At 39.5% G+C, this 23,930-nt stretch overlaps 1 protein-coding gene and 3 pseudogenes across 12 annotated transcripts in view; 1 reads left to right on the top strand and 3 right to left on the bottom strand.

Annotated features, from left to right (window-relative positions):
* LOC140513880 (creatine kinase B-type pseudogene) overlaps positions 1–16,474 on the bottom strand; it is a 34,013-nt pseudogene extending 17,539 nt beyond the window's left edge.
* Positions 1–20,026, bottom strand: LOC140515024 (actin-related protein 2/3 complex subunit 1A pseudogene; annotated as a pseudogene).
* Positions 1–23,930, bottom strand: part of FSIP1 (fibrous sheath interacting protein 1) — a 267,648-nt gene that overhangs the window by 182,664 nt on the left and 61,054 nt on the right. The window lies entirely within an intron of this gene.
* LOC140515025 (guanine nucleotide-binding protein-like 3) overlaps positions 20,023–23,930 on the top strand; it is a 9,731-nt pseudogene continuing 5,823 nt past the window's right edge.

The following is a 23,930-nucleotide window of genomic DNA, read 5'->3' on the forward strand; positions in this document are numbered from 1 at the left end:
AAAACCCAAATTATAAAATTCCTTAATGGAGATAATAGATTATCTTCCCAATCTAAATTTCCTTCACAGGATGATCCACAGGGAATGTACCCAGGCATATATTGCCAATTGTCTCCAGATATATACACAAAGCTCTAACTTTTAACACAAAATTATTTTAAATGGGATTCTTACCTCTTTGCCTGGAGAAGATGTTGAGTTTCAGGGAAAAAGTCACTTCACAGCTACAGTTCCCTAGCAGAAAACCCTCCCATTGGGTAGAAAATATCCCCCAGGCCCAAAGAAGGAAGGGTTCTGCTAAGGGATCTGGAGGACTTGGCCTTTCACCCCAAAATCCCACATAAAACTCCCCAAAATATGGAAGTACAAATGGGTCAAAGGAAGCTGAGGCAGGCTTTCTAGGAAAGATAGCAGTTTATTAACAGGGATGCATATAACTGTTAATAAAATGGATCAAGCTGTCCCTACCTCAGTGAGTCAGCAACCCCAATGGGACTAAGACCACCATAGTTATTGAGATCCCTTCTAAATAGTTCTAAAGTCCTAAACAGGGTAGCTAGGTGATGCAAAGGATAGAGTGCCAGGCCTGGAGTCAGAAGACCTGAGTTTGATCTGGCCTCAGACACTTACTAGCGGTGTGACCCTGGTCAAATCACTTAACCCTGTTTGCCTCAGTTTCCTCATCTGTGAAATGAGCTGGAGAAGGAAATGGCAAACTGCTCCAGTATCTTTGCCAAGAAAACCCCAAATGAAGTCACAAAGAGTCAGGCACAACTGAAAATGACTCAACAAAAACAACAACAAAGATGGATAGGTTTATGAGGGAAAACATTGTCTTTGGACATGCTGAATTTGAGACATCTATGGCACATCCATTTGGTAACGTCCAGTAGGTAGTTGAAGATGCAGGAATGGAACTCAGGAGAGATACTAGGATTGGATATGTAGATTTGATACTAGGATTAGATATATAGATTTGGGAGTCATCAACATAGAGAAGATAATTAAGCCCAAAGGTACAGGTGATATCACTAAAAAGGAAAGTGTAACAAGAGAAGAAGGGTCCAGGACAGGGACTATATTTATCAGGCATGCTATGGATGATGGACCAGTAAGGCAAACTGAAGAAGAGTAGGTCGACAAATAGGAGAACTGAAAGAGGGCAGAGCTGAATTTTAATCCCAAACCAACCACCTCTTGCCTGGGCTTACTTAATGTGCCATCTGGAAAGGACAAGTGAGACAAATCAAACCACACTGATCAGGCATTTGTTTGGGATATGACCATTGTTATTACTACCAAGCTGTAGGCTAGTCATCTTTAAAGCCTATATTGATTTGGACTGGTCACATATATGCAATAAAGATAATTATACAATCACCTCTCAGAAAAAAGACTACGACCTTCCTGAGGGGTCAGAATCAGACACAGAATAGTAATTCCTTGCCATTTTCTCAGTCGTATTAATGGTGAAAATATCATTAGTGTTGCTGATAAATTTCAGTTGTCTTGATAGCTAAATTTAAATAAAGATATTCTAAATTACTGGCATCTCCTTAAAATAATATTTTTCAATGTTGACTGAGACAGTCAACCGAGGCCACTGAAGATTACAGATTCACAAGATATCAGATATACCAATTAAATATGTTCTGTAAACTTGAGTAAAGCCAAAACTGCTCAAGAAAATAATTATAAAACATGGCTGACCCACACAGTAGTTCTAAAAGCTATGGCTATTCATTGGCATCATATAAATTATTGATGCATGATACCATTACAAGTGGAGGTGGAAAATAGTTTTTGGCAGGTTCATTCTATTGTTTGGAGCTCTCTGGAATACGGCTAAGAAAGTAAAAGAAATCTTAACTGAGACCTAAGGTAAAGAAGAAAAAGACACATAAAACTTCAAAACTGTCAAATGTAGGTACCAAAAACATTCTCTAAAAATAATTGGGAGCTAAGAAGACTCAGGAGATCACACAGGATCAGTTTCAGAGGTAGAAGGAATCTTAGAGGTCATCACATCCAACACTCCTCATTTTACAGATGAGGAAAGGAGGCCCTAGAGATGTTATGTAACTTGCCAGAGACCACACTGGCAGGATTTGACTCCCGTCAATGAATTTATGAACTTTTTTCCTTTCTTTTTCCCTCAGTGTAATGAAGTATGCCCCTCTGGCTCACCTCCCTAGGTTTTTTCATAGAAACATCAAATCTCAGTCAGAAGGAACCTCAGGGTCCACCTAATCCAACCCATACTCACACAAGACATAGATCTATGACATCACCAATGAGTGGTCATCCACTCTTTGCTAAAGGAACTCTGTTGAGGAAGAAGACAATGCCTCTCATGGAAGCTCAGTCTACTACGAGGTGGTTGTTGTGTTCATCCTTCATTTTCAAAGAAGGCTATGACATCAGAGAAATGATGACGACTTGTACTTGACTTTGTTTTGAGTGAGGGAGGGCTGTGCAGGTCACCAGCCTCACTTTCTCCTCCTGAGCCATCTGGATCCAGTGACCAGATATTCATCAGGGTGACTGGGGACAGCCCAGGATGCAATGGGAAACCCTGGCCTTTTTGGCTAATAGGCTAAGGCCTATTCAGGGACTCACTTAGAGGGAGGTAACACCCATTCAGGGAATAGGCCTCTTTAAGAAGTAGTCAGGGAATGGCCCTTTTAATGAGCAAAAAAAAAAAAAATAACTAAATCAAGGGGAGAGGGAAAGAGCAACAGTTACTATTGATGAGGGTCCAGAAAACAGCCCTTAAGTGGAGCCTGGACAGGGACCTATTGTTGTCCAGTCTATGGCCACAGATAACACTAATTGGTAGGAAGCCCAATTGTGCTTCTATAACTTCCACCCATTGTTTCTAGCTCTTCCCTCTGGGACCAAGAAGAAAAAAAACCAACTTGTCTTCCACAGGACAGCCTTTTACATGTTTAAAGGCAGCTATCTTGTCTTCACTAAGTCTTCCAGGCTAAACACCACCAGGTCCTTCTACTAGTCTTTATTACGCAAGATCTTGGCTGCCCTCCTTTGGACATTTGGATATTTCCAGTTTGCCAATCATTCCTAAAGTAGAGTGGGGGGGGAGGGGAGAGAGAAGCATCCAAGCAAATAGAACCAGGTTGGTAAACAAAGGCAAATAGGATTTCTATGCTCATAACTCACACTGACTAACTACACGTTCAAATCCATTGCCTCGGCCAGTAGTCCTGAGGATTTTCTGATACACAGTGGGCTCCTTGCTACAAAAATTCCCAGATCCAATAAAAAAACTCCAAGTTATAGATCAAATAATACATTAGGTTCCCCCAATTTCAGAGAGATGTGGAAGCAAGATGAGGGACAAAATTCATTGTTGCAGTCAGTATGCGCCTGGTAAAAAGGAATGATTAAATTCAACAATAACGTCTCCTTGCCCTGGGATCTCATGCACAAGCGTATTTTGTTTTGTTTTATTTTACCAAATTGTATTCAACTGAGTCAATGTTGAAAAAAATAATAAATCAAAGCAGACATTCACATAAATATTTAATTAAACTAGTTGGAATTAGAAAAAAGAAATGCCTCTGATAAAAATAAATTTGATGAAAACCATTCTTGAATCAAAATTTTAAAAATTCAATCATGGACTAGGATTCTGGATCCAGCTAAAATGACTATATGACAGATAAATAAATTATCTTCATCCTATGAGTGTTAAATTGAGCAGAATTTATTAAGTCCAGTTGTTAAGTCTTTTAAAAACAGAGTGATAGTTTAATTCCAATATTCTAAATACTGCTTAGAAAGGCTAGAATCTATTGCCCCTACAATGAAAAATGTTGTCAACAAACTAGGGAACATGACTCAACGTTATAGTAGGCTTTACAATACTTGGAAAGAACCAACTTTGTTTTTCTTTTTCCTTTTTTTCTTTTGGTAAAAAGAATGCACAGTTATACCACACATCTTGAGGAATAAATTGCTTCAACCAGTTTTCCTTTGCTGAGATGAAAATAAAAAGCATATGTAAAAACTCCAACCACATGGTGTTATTACTATTATTTCAGTACTATTAACATAGCATTCCTTCTCCTGAATGTAACCACATGCTTCTTGTCCAGCCTGTGATGAGAAATATAAAAGTCCAAATTCTGCCTTCCATATCTTGGCAGGAATCCACACATGGCCATCTGAGGGTAGAAGATGGCATTACCAGTAGACTTCTAAGCAAGAGATGTTATGTCTGACAACACAATATCCCATATCTTTTTAATCTCTGAACTAGCCTTGCACAGTCATCCTTCAACCCATTCTGATGAGTCTTCCCAAATATAGGAATCTATTTCTGTGCATACTAAGGTTACTCTAATACAGCTCTCTTGCAAACAGAGTCTGGAAGCTTCTGTGTTTAGATTTGCTTCAAAATGGTAGTTGGTTTGGTGCATGTTTTCAGTAAGTCCAGTGGAAGTTATTCAAGGAAAACTTTTTAAAAAATAAAACATGGATTTTGGGGGAAACATTTTTTAATCATATAAATGATCTGATTCTCTTGCCATGCCTTCTTCCTCCTTTAACAAGCACCTGCTTGGCTGACCATCCATGAGAGGAAGCCTGGTATAGGGGAAGGGCAGGGGACTTGAAGCCAAGAGTTACCTGAGCCTGAATCCTATTCACTCACACTTACTAGCTGTGGGATGATGGGAAATTCATGTAACTTCTCTGAGTTTCAGTTTCTAATCTGTAAAATAGGAATGATAAGAGAAGCTGTCTCCCAGAAGCAAATGAGACAATGTATGCAGAGTGTTTACTATCTAAATGTCACCTATTAGTATTACTCTTATCTCTGTAAATAAGCACTATCCTGCCTTATGACATTTCTTGAATCACACTGAATTGTTTGCTATTTAACTTTTCTTATGTTTCAATATTGTTTCCCCAACTAGATTATAAGCCGCTCCCCCTGGCTCAGTTTCTGGCCCTCTGCTCTTCTCTCTAGAAACTCTCTCTCAAAGAGCTCTTCTGTATTTTCATGATGTCATCCATGAGCCTCTCAGATGATGTCATGGATCTATGCAGAAGTCTACTTTAAGTTCTGTCCCCTTTTACAAGCTCCATTTGAATGTGATACTATCCCTTCAGCTCCAGTGTATCTAACATTGAACTATGCACTAGAAGAGGCAGCTAGGTGGTACTGTGAACAGAGTTTGCCTTGGTTTCCTCATCTATAAAACGGGGATGATAACACCTACCTCCCAGTGCAGATTTAAGGAACAAGTGAGATAAGAATAGTAAAGTGCCTAACACGTAGGCAGCCAGGTGGCACAGTGGATAGAGTGCCAAGCCTGAAGCAGGGAAGACTCACCTTCCTGAGTTCAGATGTGGCCTCTGTCACTTACTAGATAGGTTGATACTAGGCAAATCATGTCCCCTGGTTTATCTCACTTTCCTCACTTGTGAAATAAGTTAAGAGAAGAAAATGGCACCAAATAGGGTCAAAGAGCTGTACGTGACTCAATACACTTACTTATATAGTAAGTGCTAAGTAAATGTTAGTTATTATCATTAAACAGATGCTGACAAACTATCATCCAAGGGCCAAGTCTGGCCTTTGGCCTGTTTTTGCTACATAAGAATGGATTTTACTTTTTACATGTTATTCCTTGCTTAAAAATATCCTGTGGTTCTCCAACACCTAAAAAGTAATGTCCAAACTCCCGAGCCTGGCATTCAAACCCTTCCCCAATTTGTTCAGCTTTATTTTCACACTATTTCAATGAACAGACTGAGTTCTAATCAAACTGGCTTATCTTCCCTGTCCCCTATATGTTTTCTTGCTTCCATATTTCATAGCATAGCATTTCACATGCTATGTATGTGCCTTCTTCTCTGACTATCCCAATATTTTTCATACTTTGTTAAATACTTTTCATATTTTATTAAAATCCTATCTCCTCCACGAAGCCTTCTCTGACCACCCCCAAGCTGAAGTGATCTCTCCCTCCTATACATTCTATTGTAATGTCTACGTAATTCATTCACAATTCAATTACCCCTAGTTTTCTTTAAAGGTCAGCTCAAGAGTCTACACACACACACAAACACACACACCCTTTTTTATGTCTCCCTACATTATCCCAGGCTGGCAGGACAGCATTCTCTCAAGAGCCCAATACTACTCCAAATGATACAGAAGCTTTGACCTGCTTTATTTCTCACAGGGCCAGTTATCTCCTCCATAGACAGCCTGGTGGCCCTCCCATTCCTGAAAGACTCATCATATTAGTACAGGGTTTAGCATATTAGTATATATAGTATACTATATTAAATACAGTATATGCACTACACTATAGTAAATTTAGTATACTCAAGCACAGCTCAGAACTCCTGAGCTCATGTGATGTACAGGATCAGGTGTTACACCATGCCTAGTGAAGTATCACTTTCTACATGAAGTTTTCCCTGACAACCCCAGCTGTTGATGCCTTCCCATCCCACCTCCCACACAAAATTACCTGGTATTTATCTTTAAAGCAGAAGCATGATATAGCAGCTCAAGAGCCATCCAGAGTCAGAAAGACCTGTGTTCAAGATCTACCTCTGATAGTAAATAAATCAATAATAAACAAACAAAAAGACAGATAAATTTTAAAATATTTACCTCTGACACATACTGATATAACTTAAGTGAAAATACCACATAACTTTTTGGTGTCCCAGACAATTCTCCCAAAATAGAAGTCCCAGAGCCAGTGCCAATACGCATTATTAGCAGGAGTTTCCTCACAGAGATTCCCTATATCAATGAGTGATGTCAGGCAGCAAGCATTTACTTAGACTGTGTCAGGGGCTACAGATACAAAGGAAGGTAAAGACATAGTGTCTGCCCCCCAGAGAACTAACCTTCTACTAGGGCAAATAACACATAAAAACCTCAGTATATACAAGATAAAACAACAAGACCAATCAAAAAAAAATTGTACAGTACTTTTATGTATGCGTTACATAGGCACAATGTGAGCTCCTTGAGGTCAACGATGATTTCATTTCCATCTCTGAATGGACCTGGCACAGGGCCAGACACAGAGCCGAAGTTTAATAAAGATTTATTGGTTGACTGATTACATATTGCCTTGTAAAATCTACTGCTATCTTCAAATGCAATTTAAATCATATTGATGTTTAATTTTTTTCTGCTTCTCAAGCCATATAATTTATTGCACTTAGCAGAGTTTAAAAACTCATGAACATACCAAGAGAGCCAAACTAAAAAGCATGATGTTACTCCCCCTTCAGGAAAATAGATCATACTATGATCGTCAAGGCTCGATTTCAGTCTAAGTTTTAGACCAAAAGAAGAATGTGAAACTAACAAGAGGAGACAAGAATCGCTCATAACAATCACAAAAAAAAATCCCAAAAGAAAATCTGTTTTCTCAGAGACATTGTCTTCTCTAAATTAATAAAAATTAATATTAACAAACTGTATTTTTTTAAAAAACTGGAACTCTTCAAGTAACTAAAGATAATGTTCCAAGGCCATTTTCACAACTTTTTGTTTGTTTTAAATGCCATTACAGCCAAATTAATACAAATTTACCAAATATTTCCAAAACAGTGCAACAACATACAACACAACCTCTCCAACTAGACTGTAAAATGCTTGACAGTCAGAACCATGTTTTGTACTTCCTTGTATCCTCTAAAGTTGCACATAGGAAGCACTCAACAAATACTGTTACTTGATTGCAAAAATAGCATCCATCACTCAATAAACTCAAGTGCTTTTTGTCATAGAAATATTTACAAGTGTATTATTGTAAGAGCTAAAGAGCATAAGTGCTTATGAACTATTAATTCCAACTTTACTAGCCCATATAATACACTAGATTTTTAGAATATTTTTTCTGAGTGAGTAGAATGAATTTGTGTTGTTTTCTTTTTAGGGTGGTCCTTTTCTGAATACTGTTCCAATACTGGTCTTTTGGTTATAGCTCCATGATCAGCTTCGGAAGTGTCATCACTATGTTCAAAGGGTATCTGTATATGTATGTGCATGGCTGGGTGTGTTTATATGTATGTGTGTGTCTATGCACGTCTGTGTTTCTGAAGGTGTGTTTGTGTATCTGTTGGCTAAAATATAAATAGGATCCTGTTAATATGTCTAATGTCAACTCAGTGCTGACAAACACTAATGTCCACTGTTTATTTAAACTGATGTTCGTTACCTGTCAGTAAATGATAGTGTTTGAATTTCAGTTTTCTAATATTTCTAAACAAGGATAGAAACTTAGGAAATATTTTCATACACAGATACCTATAAATCCAGGTTTAGAGTTTTCAACTAACAAATTTAAAATAGACGTACAAATAGATAACTAATTCATGAATCTGCTAAGGTTCTTCCCCAACTGTAAATATCAGTGTTTAAATAAATACACACAGAATCATCTTTTAGTCATCCAAAGTTCAAAAAGATGCAATAGGTCTTATCCTCAGCAAATTCTGATTTAAAGTTTGTTACCAACTTTTCTGGTGATTCTATTTGGTTACAAATCATGAAAAAACCATCTCCAGATCACAATTAGAGATGATCTGAATGGCAATGGAGAGATACATAGTGGGAATATAAAAAGGCTAAAGCGTATGATCGATAATGATTTGTATACAAGAAGTAAAACAAAAGTTAGCCAGAATATATAGGATTGGAGAGGGAGGAGAGCTGATCATGTAGTAAGAGCAAGAGAGAACAACAGATGGACAGGCCGTGTGTTGTACTGGTGCTCTGTTGGCACCAACAAAATTTGAAAAGACTTAGATTTAGGCCTCCAGAGTTCTGGGTGGAGTCTATGGAGAGTAAGGGTCAGCATGGAACAACAGAAAGAATGCTGGCTTTGGAGTCAGAACCTGAGTCTGAATCCCATCCTTGCCACTTACTTCCTTCACGACCTGGGGAGAGTCATTTAATCTCTCTGATCCTCAGTTTTCTCATTTATACAATAGAAGGAGGTTGAACTAGATGATCTCTGAGGGTCCCTTCTAGCTCTAAATCTGTGATTCTATGATTTCTAAGCAGATACAGACAAGAACAGTGCAGAAAAGGTAGGTATTACCATAGATTAAAGCAAATGGAGAAGTTTTGAATAATGTGGAGAAGTTCATTTACTTTGGCAGTATACTTTCTAGGGATGCACACATTGACAATGAGGTTGATGCACAGATTGTCAAAGCTAGATCAGGGTTCGGGAGGCTCCGAAGGAAAGTGTGGGAGAGAAGAGGTATTAGACTGACTACCAAACTGAAGGTCTACGGAGCCGTTGTGCTGACCTCATTGTTGGATGCCTGTGAAATATGGACAGTCTACCAGTGCCATGCCAAGAAACTGAATCGCTTCCATTTGAACTGTCTTAGGAGGATTCTGAAGATCACCTAGCAGGATAAGGTACCAGACACTGAGGTTCTTTCTGGAACTGAACTGCCAAGCATTCAAACTCTACTGCAGAGAGCACAAGTCTGATGGGTTGGCTAAAATGTTCAACTGCCAAATATCCACTTGCCTAAGAGACTATTTTATAGAGAACTCACACAAGGCAAGTGCTCACATGGTAGTCAGAAGAAGTTATTACAAAGACAATCTCAAGATCTCTCTGGAGAACTTTGGAATTGATTGCTCAAGAGAGGAGATAATACCAGCACCTGACCATCCTGCATGGAGAGCCCTCATCAAAGAAGCTGCTATGTTCTATGAGAAAAGTAGAATTGAAGTAACTTGAGATGCACAAATTTAGAGAATCTATCCCTAAGGTTCACATGGGCAACTTGTGCCCAACCTATGATAGAGCATTCCAAGATCATGTTGGTCTGATCACTCACAGTCGGACACACTATAACTTGACTCTAACACAGTGATTTTTTTTGGTCTTCTTGAGAATGAAGGACAACTACCAAGCAACAAATGTTATCTCATTTGATCCTCACAACAACCCCTGGAGGTAGGTGTTGTTATTTATTCCTGCTTTGCAGTTATTAAGAGTTTGCTAAATGCCTTCAAAGAGTATACACGTTGTACTAGAGTAACAACACATAAACACCTAGGTATATACAAGATAAAGTCAAATCATTTTATAGTTGAGAAAATGGAAGTATACAGAGCCTAAGTGACTTGCCCAGCTCACACAACCAGTAAGTGTTTGAGGCTAGATTTTAACTCAGGACTTCAGATCCAGCATTCCATCCATAGCATGCTATATATCTAGTCACCTGTATATCATTATGCATATATTTGTATATGGACATGTTTTTTCTCCCATTAGAATAAAAACCATTTGAAATCAGGAACTGTTCCATTTTTGCACTTAGCACCATGCCTGGTACTTAGTAAACACTTAATAAATGCTTGATAGTTCGTTGGTCGATTGATATTCATGTTCAGATATAAATATATAAACACTTTCCAAAGGTTATCTTTACTCTAGAGTTCTCTGTTCCTATTATGAATTAATAAGAGTTAACATACAAAGAGAAAAAAGATAGAATGAAAAGAAAATACATCTGTTTTAAATGCTTTGTGCTTAGAGAAAATAGAAGGAATGTCTACTCATCATTTAAAAGTTTATTGGAAAAAAATATACTAAATTCCTTCCAAAACATTCTTTATTAAGTGTCATGAAATGAAGGCTAATCATTTGCACAAAGATGCAGAAAGACAAGAAAAAATGTAAAGCAATTTACTGTTAGCTCAACAGTAAAGATCAGAGTGGGGCCAACAAATTAACAGAAGACACACATGGGTGAAATCCAAATGGCTCTACTTTTGAGTATATTCAAAAAGAGGGTCCCTGGCCCAAAATAAATAGCATCCATAAAGGCCTTCAGAGAAAACTTGCCATATTAGCTTTCCAGTTTCTGGTTTGAATAATTAAATGTATCAGGCTGGTTTTAGTTAGAAAATAAAGGAAGTGCCATGAGGAAACTGAACAATGGTTCAAAAGATGCTTCTTTATTCACGTCAAAGAGGCATCAATTGTCTCCTTTCAATAACAATGCTATTGGATCTTATGATTCCACATCCAGCGAGAGACTGAAAAATGCAGCTGTTTTCCATCCAACCGTTTTATTCCACATATAAACATATAAACTTGGTATGTGACAACAAAGTAATGTTGACTTGGATTTTGCTTTTATTTTGTTTTAAATATTTCATCTCAACTATAAATGTTGAACTTAGACACCAGTATCTTATCACATTTGTGGTTTTTGAAGCTATAAAAATTAATCAGATCTCAAAATCCTAAGTCTCCATTTCAAGAATGATATGTTACAAGCATGAATCAGACAATCTCTGCCTACATGCTTATTATCATATTTAAGAATTTAGTTACCTTAAAATCAAGCAGTGGTAAAATGTTCTAAAATATTCCAAACATGAAAAGACAACCTTGAACTGTTTTCTTATTATTTTATCTTCTTCTTGTTTAGAAAACTGAGCTAGTTCCACAGCTAAGCCAAGATAACCAGGGTCAAAAACCTAGGATAAGATGAGGGGGTTTGCTTATTTTGAGAAAGAACCTCCCATCACTCTCAATTCCCTTCATTCCAAACCAAAATTAAGGACTGGGAGATGCCAAGGCTATAATCCTGTGATTACAGAAGCAGGTGCAGACAGCAAGAAAGGAGCAGAGGAGCTCCAGATACCCAAAGCTGCAAAATTACCAACCAATATTCCTCCCTATTATCCCAGCTGTCTCCTACCCCTAAAAATCTGTAAATTTCCAATTTCCCACCTATTTCATCCTGAACCCAGACTTCTCTTCCTCACCTGAAACATGACCTACTTATCTACTGAATACAAGCATTTCATTGGTAGGCCCAAACACATAGCAACTTGTGTTCGTGTGGTTTAAATCTACCTGTGTTAAGTAACTTAAACTTTTTCAGCTGATTTATATTCAGTTTGTGAAAAAGATGAAAACTAGATCAACATGGATAAAAAACTAGACATCAACACAAACTATTACCACTTCATAATGAAGTTAACTGATGTAAATCAATCATCAAAAAAAAAGAAACCAGAAGGGTCCAGAAACTCTCAGCCAGTAAACATCTGATCTTCTTAAGAAAAAGAGAGATATGGCAAACAAAGGCAGTACCGGTTCAGAAAATAAAAAGTCTTAGTTCAGTTTTAAACTATTAATGATTAAATTTGTTTGCAAATTCTTACGGAGGAAGATGGTGGGGAAACTAAGCTAAATTACCTCATAAACTAATGAGAAACAATAGAAAATAAGAAAAAGTTACTCAACATTTGTGAGTAAGACAACTAAGCAAAATCAACCTGAGGGCATTAAAGGATGAAAATTGTAAATTGTAAAAACAAAAATGGAAAAGATCTATTGATATTTCTATAACAAACACCTCCCTCTAGCAATGAGAGTAGAATGACAACATTTGGATTCTAACATCATGGTCCCAGAGAAACAGAAACTCCATTTAAAAAAAGGAGGAAAACAGCAGGATCAGACCAATTACACAAAGAGAAAGAAGTCAATCACTCAAATCTTTGTTGGACTCATTAGCCCATCTCATTCCATATAAGCAAGTCTTAGGATAGTCTTATTTCATGCCATGTAAGGAAGACTGCTCAAGGCAGGAATTTAAAGTACGTTTATTTTTTCCAATAAAAGTTTAGATTATTATTATAATGACTAAGTACCTATCAAGTGCTAGGGATATAAATATAATGAAAGAAATGATCCTTTTTCTCATGGAGTTTACAGGGTCACAAGATACCCGATAAAAGGAAGCATTCCAAATGCTTGGAAAAAAATCATGGACTTGGTAAAATCATTGTTAAAAAAAAAAAAGATCATTGCAGCACCTTCTTACTAGCTTTTCATTCATTTCCTCCTATTTGCCAGGAACTATAGAGCAAGGATGCCCCAAGGGCTGAAAAGCAATAGGAGGAAGAGAGGAGAGGTGAGGAAGAAAGAACAACCAGGCTTCCAGCTGACAAAGAATGGTGTGGAAAGATTCAAAGAGCCAGGGCAGAGGAGACACAGGATCCAGAGGCTCTGATCATTCAAAGTGGGGCTGGAAAAATGGCAGTGTGAGAGAAGTGTATTCCAGGGCTCACCATGAGTCCGCTCCACTAGCAATGAACGAGGTTCAAGAAGCAATCAAGGCCCTACATGACCAAACCAATAAGGCAACCATGCAGAGAAGCTGGAAGGGGTAAGATCAGAGGTCCAAGGCAGTAACAAAGCAATGAGGGAAAGAAATCAGCAAGAGGAAGAATAATTGTCCCATGTCTGAAGTTCCCACAACTGACTGGATACTGAATCTTACTAAGATCATGAGGGGAACAGCACTTGAGATGCTTATTAGCTCCCAGGAAGAAGAGTTAATAAGGAGGTATGAGTCTAAGCATGGGAAATGTGTTCCTGCAATTCCAGGGTTTGAGGAATGGCCTACAGCCTCATTACTGGTTGCCTGGGTCTAGAAGAAACTACGGACATGCAGAACAAGAGTTATTTGTATATATTTTATTCCTTTCAAATTTATTTAGGGGTATAAAGAACAACATAATTAAAACTATGTTAATATAACTTCAGTTATATTCACTGAAACCGTCCAAACATAGGAGAGCAGTTTCCTCCCAGTGAGGAGTGGTTGAAATAAACCATAAAGTCTAAATGAATAAATGCATAAAAATATGCCCCACCCTCTAGAATAACAAAATGGGCACTGCCATCCACAAGAGGGGCAGAGGCAGGTGACAGAAGTTGCCAAGTCTCTAAAAACCACAGAGTTTAGTGTCTTCCCCAGCACCCTCTGGCATGGTATGGAATGCATAATTGCCAGAGTGAGCATAGAACTGTCACTTCTTAAACCTTATTATTGAATAGGATCAGTCCTTGATAAATCAATAACTACTGGCCTATGTGTCTGCTTGCCCATCTCTAGATATCTACGAAAAGAGCCTACATGCACAAGGGTCACGGAATCAGAGCTGAAAGAAACTATTCAGTCCATTCCCTTTATGTTACAGAAAATGAAACTGAGATCCAAAGAGGTTTCATAACTTGCCCAAGGTCATACAGCCAGAAGTGGCAGAGACGCGATCTGAATCCAGGTCTTCTGACTCCTAATCCAGTCCACATCCACCATGACACACTACCGGCATACTTTTGCAAGCTATATTCTGCACATCACTGTATCTTTATAGTTACACAATTGACTAGTAAGTAGTGAATATAACATCCCATCATGATTATTTCTGCTGATTATTTGAAAAAAAAAACAAAAACAAAACAAAGGATTTGATCCCATGGAGGCCCTAAAGGCCCTCTCCCAACAAAGTCAGGACCTGTGTTCAATCTCAGCTCTGCTATTTGCTGCCCATAAGATTTGGGCAAGTCACTTAACCTGAGAACAACAGTTACAAAACATTCTCAACACCACAAATCTACATAGCACCTGAGAGAAGAGAAAGTACAAAAGTCAGGAACATGCATAACAAAGGAAACTCTGCCATGAGGACCACAAGGCCTGGTTCCCTGTGTGTACTCACTGAATTCAATGTGGTATCCCCATTTAGTCTGAGTTCCCTCTTCTTCGCAGTTCAGCCACTGCCTACCACAGCTAGTTCTTTTGCTTCTTCTTGCCGTGAGCACTGCTTCTCTCTCTGTCTGTCTCCATGGAGAATGTGTTTCTACTTCCTGATGGATACATCTCAACGATGTCTTAAAATCACTCAAGATGACAAACTCTCAAGTTTGACTTTGGTGGCAGCCTAGTCAGTTAAGGGTCCTTTTCTAATTCAGAGTCTTTTCACATTTCATAAAGGGATAACAATGTATTAACATGTTTTTTTATACATTACTATGGTTGTCATAATCTCACACCTGGATTATTGAAATAGCCTGGCCTTGCCTCAAGTCTCTCCTCATTCCATTCCTCAGCCCATTCTCCATTCAGCCACTAAAGTGATTTTTCCTAAAGCACAGGTCCAGTCATGTCTCTCTCTCTCTCTCTCTCTCTCTCTCTCTCTCTCTCTCTCTCTCTCTCTCTCTCTCTCTCTCACACACACACACACACACACACACTCACACACACACACACACACACAGACACCTCCCCCTACTCAATAAACTCCCTATTGCTTCAAGTGTCACTTACAAAATGCTCTATTTGGCATGTGAAACCCTTTTACAACCCTTTATAATCCTACCTTTCCAGTCTTATTATACCTTACTCCTGACACATACTCTTTGACCCAGTGACAATGGCATTGCAGCTGTTCCACAAAACAGACATTCCATCTTTGGGGTCCAGATTGTTTTTTCTGGCTGTCACCCATGCCTGGAATACTCTCCCTGTCTCCTCTCACTACTGACCTCCCTGGCTTCCTTTAGTCTCAACTAAAATCCCACCTTCTACAGGAAGCAATGCTTTCCTTCTGTTAATTATCTCCTATTTATCCTGTATGAAGTTTGCTTTTGTATTTATCTGTTTGCATTTTGTCTCCTTTAATAGACTGTAAGAGCCTTGAAGACAAGAACTGCCTCTTTTTGTATCCCCAGAGCTTGGAAAGAGGTACTGGTATCATTTTCATTGGCTACTTTCCCTTTTAGCTGAATCTACTATTTCTACCAAGAACAACGACTCTAAGAATCCACCTGCAGTAAATCATCTGTGAATATTGGTTTTACTTTAGGCCAGTGTTTAGGACAAGCAGTCTATATTGACTCCATAACAATGTGGGTAACACAAATGCCACAAATCCTGAGTCTCCACTCCTAGAAAGTTCTTACACAGAACAGTCTTGAAGAGGGTAAGACTACGTAAGGAAGTACTCACACCCACTCCCTAAGTAGAAAGTCCAGTCTGACCCCTGGGGCATGTAATCCTCAATTGAAAGATAGGTGCCAAAGACGGTCATTCAACTCTGACCCTGAACACCTCCCAGGGGACGCAACCCAGGGAGAGGCCATGGGAGAAGGGCTATATTTAACATATTTATGCTCATGCAAAAGGGGTCAGTTCTGTTTGTTTTGTCAGTCATCTGGCTCACATGTTTCTCTTACTATAACTCCTTAGACCTTTTTACTAATTTACTGGTTAGGCAGAAACAAATGATTCTATCACAGAGTAGGAAGAGAAAGCCAGAATGCCAGATTGTCAAACTGTGATGTTTGCCAGCACTTTTAGAGTACTGGACTTAGAGTCAGTGTCGACCTTTATTTAAATTCTACCTCTGACACTTACTAGCTAGAAAATCATGTTAAGTCATTTAATGCTAATGCTCAGTTTCCTCAACTATAAAATGGGAATCACATTTATACTGCCTATCCCACAGAACTATTATGAAAATGAAAAGATAATAGATGTAAGCTGCCCTGCACACATTTTCCAAGTTACCAGTATTAATTTTGTTTTTCTTGTACATGGTTGTCTCCTCATTCTGGGAATTAGGCTGCATGACGCAGTTGAAGGAATCACCAAAGACCTGGATTTGAATCTCACCTCTGACATATACTAACTGTATGACCACAGGCAAGTCATTTACTCTCTCTGACCCTTGGTTTCCTCATCTATAAAATGGGAACTAGGATGGTGGAGTAGAAAGACGCACATACACATAGCTCCGAACCCATAACCCATAGAACATCTACAAAGAAGTAACTCACAGCAAATTCTGCACCCAGAGGCCAAAGAACATTGGAGCGAGGGAGATTTCTGTTCCGGAGAGACCTGCAAACCTCTCGCAAAAGGTCCTTCGCGCCGCGGACTGGGCGCCAGGACTGGGAGCTGAGTACAACCCTGCCGCGGCCACGGCACCAAAAGGAAAAGATCCGAGCGGGCTTCAGGGACGGAATCTCCAGCGGCCACGCGGGTCCCTCCACCCACAGGTGACAGGGGTCGGTGAGAGGGTCTCTCTGGCGGGTCGAGAGGGGAGTGGGGTGCCCCCATAACTCAGGCCCCCTCGGGAGGCAACAGCAGAGGCGGGAGCAGACCGGGGCTCCCCAAGCAGGCAGGAGCCTGGATCCATTGTTGAAGGTCTCTGCATAAACCCCCTGAGGGAACTGAGCCCGTGAGACGGCCCTGCCTCGACCCGAGCACCTGAACTTAATCTCACACTGAATAGCAGCCCTGCCCCTGCCCAAAGCACTGAGGCTGGGAAGCAGCATTTGACTCTCAGACCCCAAGCGCAGGCTGGGAGGATCCGGAGGCGAGGTGGGTGTGAGGAGAATATTCAGAGCTCAAGTCACTGGCTGGGAAAATGCCCAGAAAAGGGAAAAAAACCAAGACTATTGAGGGTTACTTTCTTGGTGAGCAGGTTTCTCCTCCCCTCCCTTCTGATGAGGAAGAGCAGTGCTCACCATCAGGGGAAGACACAGAAGTCAGTGCTTCTACATCCCAGCCCACTCAATGGGATCGGTTCTGGGAAAAGGTCTTAAAGGACCCAAACAATTTTCAAAATCATGATAGAAAGGTGGAGGAAAAACTGGGAAGAGCAATAAAAGACTTGCAAGCAAAGTTTGAACAACAGATCAGCTCCCTGCTAAAAGAGACCCAAAAAAATGCGGAAGAAAATAAAATGGGAACTATAATAACATTTACCTCACAAATGAAAATGAAATGATATAACATACAGAAAAACACTTTGCAAACTTGAAAGTACAGAAATATCAGGACTGATTATTATCATCTACGGAATAAACCTTGCCTAAAATTTAAATTTCATATGGTTACTTTCTAAATCTAAATCTAAATCCTTAAAAAGGAGAAGAACTTAACTTACAAGCTGGTAGACCAGCTAACTAATTGTTAACACCAATCTGATATTCTTCTTTGAATGTATTCTTCATATGTTGAGATGTTCTTCATTGTTACAGTGTACTTGATGGAGAAAGTTGACCTCAAAACCAGAAGGACCTGGGTACAAGTCCTGCCTCTGACAAATATAGATTATGCAACTCTGAGCAAATCACTAAAGGTCTTTTCTTCCTGTATTTTTTTTTATTTTTCTAGCAGACAATTTACATAAAATCCCTCTTTAATTTAGTGTGACAACTTCCCATGACAAACTACTTAAAAAGCAGGTTGTCCATACCTGACCAAGTCAAGAATGGAATGAAATAGCCAATCAAAAAGGCATCACTGCTGATTTTTTTAAACTAACACATTCACAAATTATGTTCAAAAAAACAAAACATCGACAAGGGATATTTTCTCAGTTTTGACTTATGGTACAGTCTTTCCCATCTTCATGCAAATGCTGGAGCAGCATTCTGCCAAGTGTCTGTCATGCTAGAGAATGGAAATACAGCTTCTCATGATTTACAGCCCCTGGATCAAAGATTCTAAAGTCTTGAAATCCCAAACTGTCATTGTTTCATTGATGCCAGTGGTGCAAAATCTGTGGGAGTCTTGCTTGTCCACTTCATAAATAGACACTTGGGTGATATTGTTTTGGTGTAACATGTCTAGAGCAGCGCTGTGATCCTCAGTTGTAGCTCTCTTGTCCATGTTACAGAAACGTTCCATGGCACAGATGTTGCACTGGATGCTCTGATTTGGAATGTTTAATTTGGAGATGAAGGTCAAGGAGCCATGATCATCATAACTAAAAATTATTATTTAGCAGCATGTCATGACCAGCATATACCACACTATTCTCAGAGACAAATGACACACTCAGGAGTGGAAGAAACTCTGTTTTCAATTGTGAAACCATCATGTTTTTGGAGGCATCAGCAACTGATACACTACTGTCATGGCTGACCCAAACAAGGCGGTTCCCACTGGCAGAGAAACTAACTCCATGGACCTAACCACTACTTCCAGTACCACCAAACTCTGACATCAGTTAACCAAAAGGCATCTAGTTACTCCATGGACTACCGGCTGGCTTTTCATCAACTTCTTTAATGCAGGCAGAAAAAAAATTCTTCATTTGAAGTCACAAGATCCAGCAGCCAGCAAAATATTGTTGGGGTGCCAGTCCAAACTAAGGACAGTAGAACTAATTGGTTTTTTTATGTGTCTAGTCACCCACCCATCAGTCACTTTCAGACTCAAAGTAGCACACGGAAATCAGTTGAGCTCCACTACCTATGGCAAATTTATTCTCCAGGGAAGACCATTTCACGAGGCGACTACACGGTTAATCCTCAGGATCACCAGGGTTGTTTTCCAAATGCCATCCTTCTGACTCCAGACATAAGCATTACAGTCTGCACCACAAGTTACAATATGATCACTCTTGGGAGCCCAGTCAGTACCTGTGATGTGTCCACTGTGTTCCTTCAGTTCATGGGCTTTCACCCAGTGGTTCCCATTCTTCTTATAAATGTGGACTTCATGATTATAAGGGTTAAAGGCAATCAGAGTATGGTCTCTGTTCCAAACATGGTAGATGATTGGCTCTAGTAAAAATTGATGTAAAGACATTATTCTTAGTGTTTTCAAAAGGGAAAAAGCTGGGATGAGGAGGGTAGCGATGGGCCCTAAAGCAGAGGACTCATGGACTTTGGTCAGTCAACACGAATAAACTCTGGCAGGTCCATTAAAGGTCTTAATTCCCTGAGCACCAAGTCAAAGAGAAGGTACCCACCTGCATTAGTAAAAGCATTCTCCTCACCTGGGAGTTCCCCACATACCAATGAAATCACAAATCTCCTCATTTTCCCTAATGTTAGTGTATATGTTATTTCCAAAGATATGAGATAAATTATTCTCTCCCTTAAATATTTACAAGGCTGGTCATATTTTCCCCATCCATGAAATGGGGATAACTCTAATCCAATTTAAAGGCCTCTGTAAGAAATAACTACAAAAATTAATTGAAACGCTCACTATATATTCCATGAAAACAAGGCTCATCATGACACATTTGGTATCATTTCTCATGTATCTCTTATATGCACAGGGCTGGTGAATACAGACAAAAGAAAAAATGTGTTTGGAAACAAGGTATGGGATAAATAAATGAAAGAGAAAAGGAGAGTCTGCACATGGCGTGCGAGCCGGCCGGACGCGGAGCGGCTTCCTCCTCAGCGCCATGAAGCGGCCTAAATTAAGAAGAGCGAGTAAGCGCATGACATGCCGTAAGCAGTTTAAGATCCAGAGAAAGGTGCGGGAGCATCACCGCAAAGCGCGGAAGGCGGCTCAGAGAGGGGGTGCCCGAAGGCCCAGGAAGGACCCCGGCCCTGCTCCGAGAGGCTGCGTGACGGAAGCAGCAGCTGGAAGAACTGAAGGAGAAGCAGAAGCTCAGCAAGCTGAAGGAGCAGAGGCAGAAGCAGAAAAGGGAGGACAGGGACGTTCCCTCTGCGGAGACCCAGCCCCGGGAAGCGCAATTTGTGGGAAAAAAGGCAAAGCTGTCAGGCAGAACAGTCAAGCAAGTTTCAAAAAAGTCATTTTGTAGAGAACTTCAAAAGGTGATTGAGGCCTCAGATATTCTGCTGGAAGTTTTGGATGCCAGAGATCCCTTAGGATGTAGATGTCCCCAGGTGGAACAAGTCATTACAAAGACTGGAGGGAATAAAAAACTGTTGCTTGTCTTGAATAAAACAGATCTGGTGCCAAAGGAAAGCTTGAATAAATGGGTCCAGTCCTTGAAGAAAGAGTTCCCAACAGTTGTTTTTAGAGCCTCAGCATTTAGGAATGAAAAGATCAGAATGCCAGGAAAGAAGAAGCTGGACTTCAGCAGGCATGGCACATGCTTGGGTGGAAAGAGCCTTTTGACACTCCTAATTTTTCCAATACTCAAAATAGGGCCATTCGAGTTGGTGTTGAGTGGGATAGACTTAGTGAAGACTCCTCAGATTGTAATTTTTCTCCCAGGGGTGAGGTAAGGCCTAAAGGCTCAAGGTTACAATATTTTTAGAATAGAATAGTTCCATATAAGGATATAAAACTGTGTAGCGTATTAGGGTCTCAATGATTGGACAAAACTTACATAATTCCTCGATGTCTTCATTTCAAAAGGGATTGGTTAGATTTCGTGTCTAGAATGTAAGACCATATTCTCAGCTAATGAGGATAATGGTCAGTGGGGGGAGGAGGGACTTGCGTTAGGGTCTATATAAATCACTGTCCTGTTCTTTGTCTTCGGCTTTCCTACTCCTACAGGTGAGCCCCGCTTCTCGAGAATCGAATAAATCACTTTTCTGTCATCACTTTGAGAGGCCTCTGAGTAATTGATTTATGTAGGGACCTGAGCCATCCCACACAGTTTGGGGGCTCGTCCGGGATCTGTGACCTTTCTGAGAGACAGCTGACAGCTCAGTTCAAGGACTTGGGCGCCCATGGGGAGATTTCCCCATCGTCCTTGAAAAGGGCTGCTGGGCCTCCCTCTCTGCAAGGTAACGACCTGAAGCAGAGGAACTCAGTGAAGACAGAAAAGAATAGAGATAGGGACTCCAAAGACTCCGAAGCTGTGAAGTGTGTAAAAATGCCAACCGGTTGGTGTTAAAGTTTGCAGTCAGGCAACTTGTACGTGTATACGACCCAGCGGTAAGCGCGGGGGGGGCCTGGGGGTCAATTCGTTGAGTCTTAGATAGACTCGGGGAGAAGGTGACGACTCCCAACCAAATTACTGGACTGCGGGACCCCAGGGTGAAGGGCCCCCCCCAAAACGTTTGCTGGGTGACTGCTGGTGATGGGCGACCCTCACCTGAGAGCTGGCAAGAGAAGCTAGCAAGGGAGCTAGCATAATTCGTTGAGTCTCAGACTCGGAGGTGTTGGCGACAACCCTCGACCAAAGGAGCCAGCAGGAGAGCTAGCAAGGGAGCTAGCATAATTCGTTGAGTCTCAGACTCGGAGGTGTTGGCGACAACCCTCGACCAAAATGAGACAAAAGCAGTCCAAAAATAGAGCTTCAGAGTGGAGTCAGGAAGAAATACCGGTAAATAGTCCCTTGGGAAACTGATTACAAAATTGGCATGAATTACCAAATTATAGAGAAAAGAATGTAGAGGAAGATGATTAAGTACTGTTGTTTCGTATGGGGTGAAAAGACATCGGAGGAGGAGGCACAATCTGGCCCAAATATGGTTCCTCCGAGGACTGGGTTTGCCAAAAATTTAAACCTATATGTACTATTCTATTCTGTTAAATGTTTTGTCTGTATATGTTGTGTTGGTATTTCTGTGTGAATGAAAGTCTGTGTGTCTCTGTTTTTTTATCTGATAAGGTTGTAAATTTAGCCAGCCAGCCAGCAGGAGCAGAAAGGCTGAGCTGAATTGTCCTTGAAATTCCTGTTACTCCCTTTCTTCAACCCCTCCAGACTAGTTTCAGAGGGGCGGAGGGACAAGGAGGGAGAGAAAGGAAAAAAAAAAAATCTTTTTCCCTCAGACCTAAGAGGCATGCTGGCAACCATTTAACCATTTCCTGCCTCACCCAAAAGAAGAAGTTTTAGTGTAATGGGAAATAACAGAAAGTTAAGTGAATTCATTCTGGTCGTATTTGGAATTGTGAATAGGTGAAATGTGTCATTCTTAATTTAATGTTTCAGATAGGTTAGAATTTATTAAAGTTTGGTGGAAGTAAGCAGAAGATTAGAAAGTAAAAAAATCTCAAGTAAGCAACTTAGAGCTGAGAGTTTTGGATTTAGGTTTAATTAGATCAATATATTTGATGCCAGACAATGTATTTAAAGTAAAAAGATAATAAGTTTAGGTTTTTCTTTTTCTTTGCAGGGTGGGAGGGCCAGAAAGGGGTGGCCTTGGGAATCCTGGCACAAATAAGAGGAGGGCAGAGACACCCAGTAGCATTTCTGCCAAAAATGTTAGATCCATTGACAAAGGATAGGTATTTGTTAGATGCAACATTAATCTAATGTAACTGTTACACGATTTTAAATTTTGTAATTTATTACATATAGATTGGGGTTTTAAAAAGATGTAATAGAAATTTGATAATTTGAAACTTACATTTGGTTATAAAAAAAAGAGCTGAATAGGTTAATGGCTTCTTTTTAAGTTTTAAGTAAACTTAAATAAGTTTAAATTTTTAGGTAATCCATCTAAATATTGTATTAGAAATTGCATTGTTAAGCTAATTAGTGAATTGGTTAAAAAGAGTTGTTATGAATTGTTTTTTTGTAAGAGTTTTCTTGTTGTAGCATTCTTATTAAGAAAATGAGAATGCTTTAAAAATGTACATGTATATATATATATATATATATATAGGTGTGATTTTCAAGCCTGTTACATCTGAGCATGTATTACGTTAAAAGTTTATTTCTGTTGTTGAAAAGGAAATTTTAGCTAAAATTGTTTTTGCCATGAATCAAGCATTTACTCTAAAGTTAATTTATGGGCAAATGTGAAAAGGCTTTGGGTTTAGGTCTTTTCTTGTGATTTCTGTCAATTAGTTTCAAGGGGATTGTGATAAATTGCAAACTGTACATAAGAGAGGAAATATTTGTTGTATTAAGAAATACTTTGTAAAATCTTTCGTATGGGTTTTTGGAAGGCCTACCTATCCAATTTGTATTTGTAAGTTACAAAAGTGGGAAGAATTTAGTTTCTCTAATAGGATATGAAAATACAATTGATGTCATCTGAAATTTATTGTTCGGGTTCATAGCTAAAACAATTTGTTACCACTTACAAAATTATGTTTGCCATTTGTAATTCTAATGCTAAAACCTAAAGCTGGTACACTGTGTGAATACGTGGGGGAAAGAAGCAGTCCTCAGGCTAGTAACAAGCACAGCCCCAGCAGCTGAGGAGATTGTATACAGAACTTGCTTTGGTGAGAATTTGAAAATGTATAAGAAATGATCTTCAGTGATTGGCTCTTTAGGGCAAATTTAGGATCTAAGAAGTAAGTAAAATCCCTGGGGACATTCTTTCTAAATCTAATGGGAATAAATAGATATTGTATCATTGTTCCATAGAACAAAATTGGGATTCAAAGTTAGCTGT

This window comes from Notamacropus eugenii, chromosome 7 (genome assembly GCF_028372415.1).
Source record: "Notamacropus eugenii isolate mMacEug1 chromosome 7, mMacEug1.pri_v2, whole genome shotgun sequence".
Lineage (NCBI taxonomy): Eukaryota > Metazoa > Chordata > Mammalia > Diprotodontia > Macropodidae > Notamacropus > Notamacropus eugenii.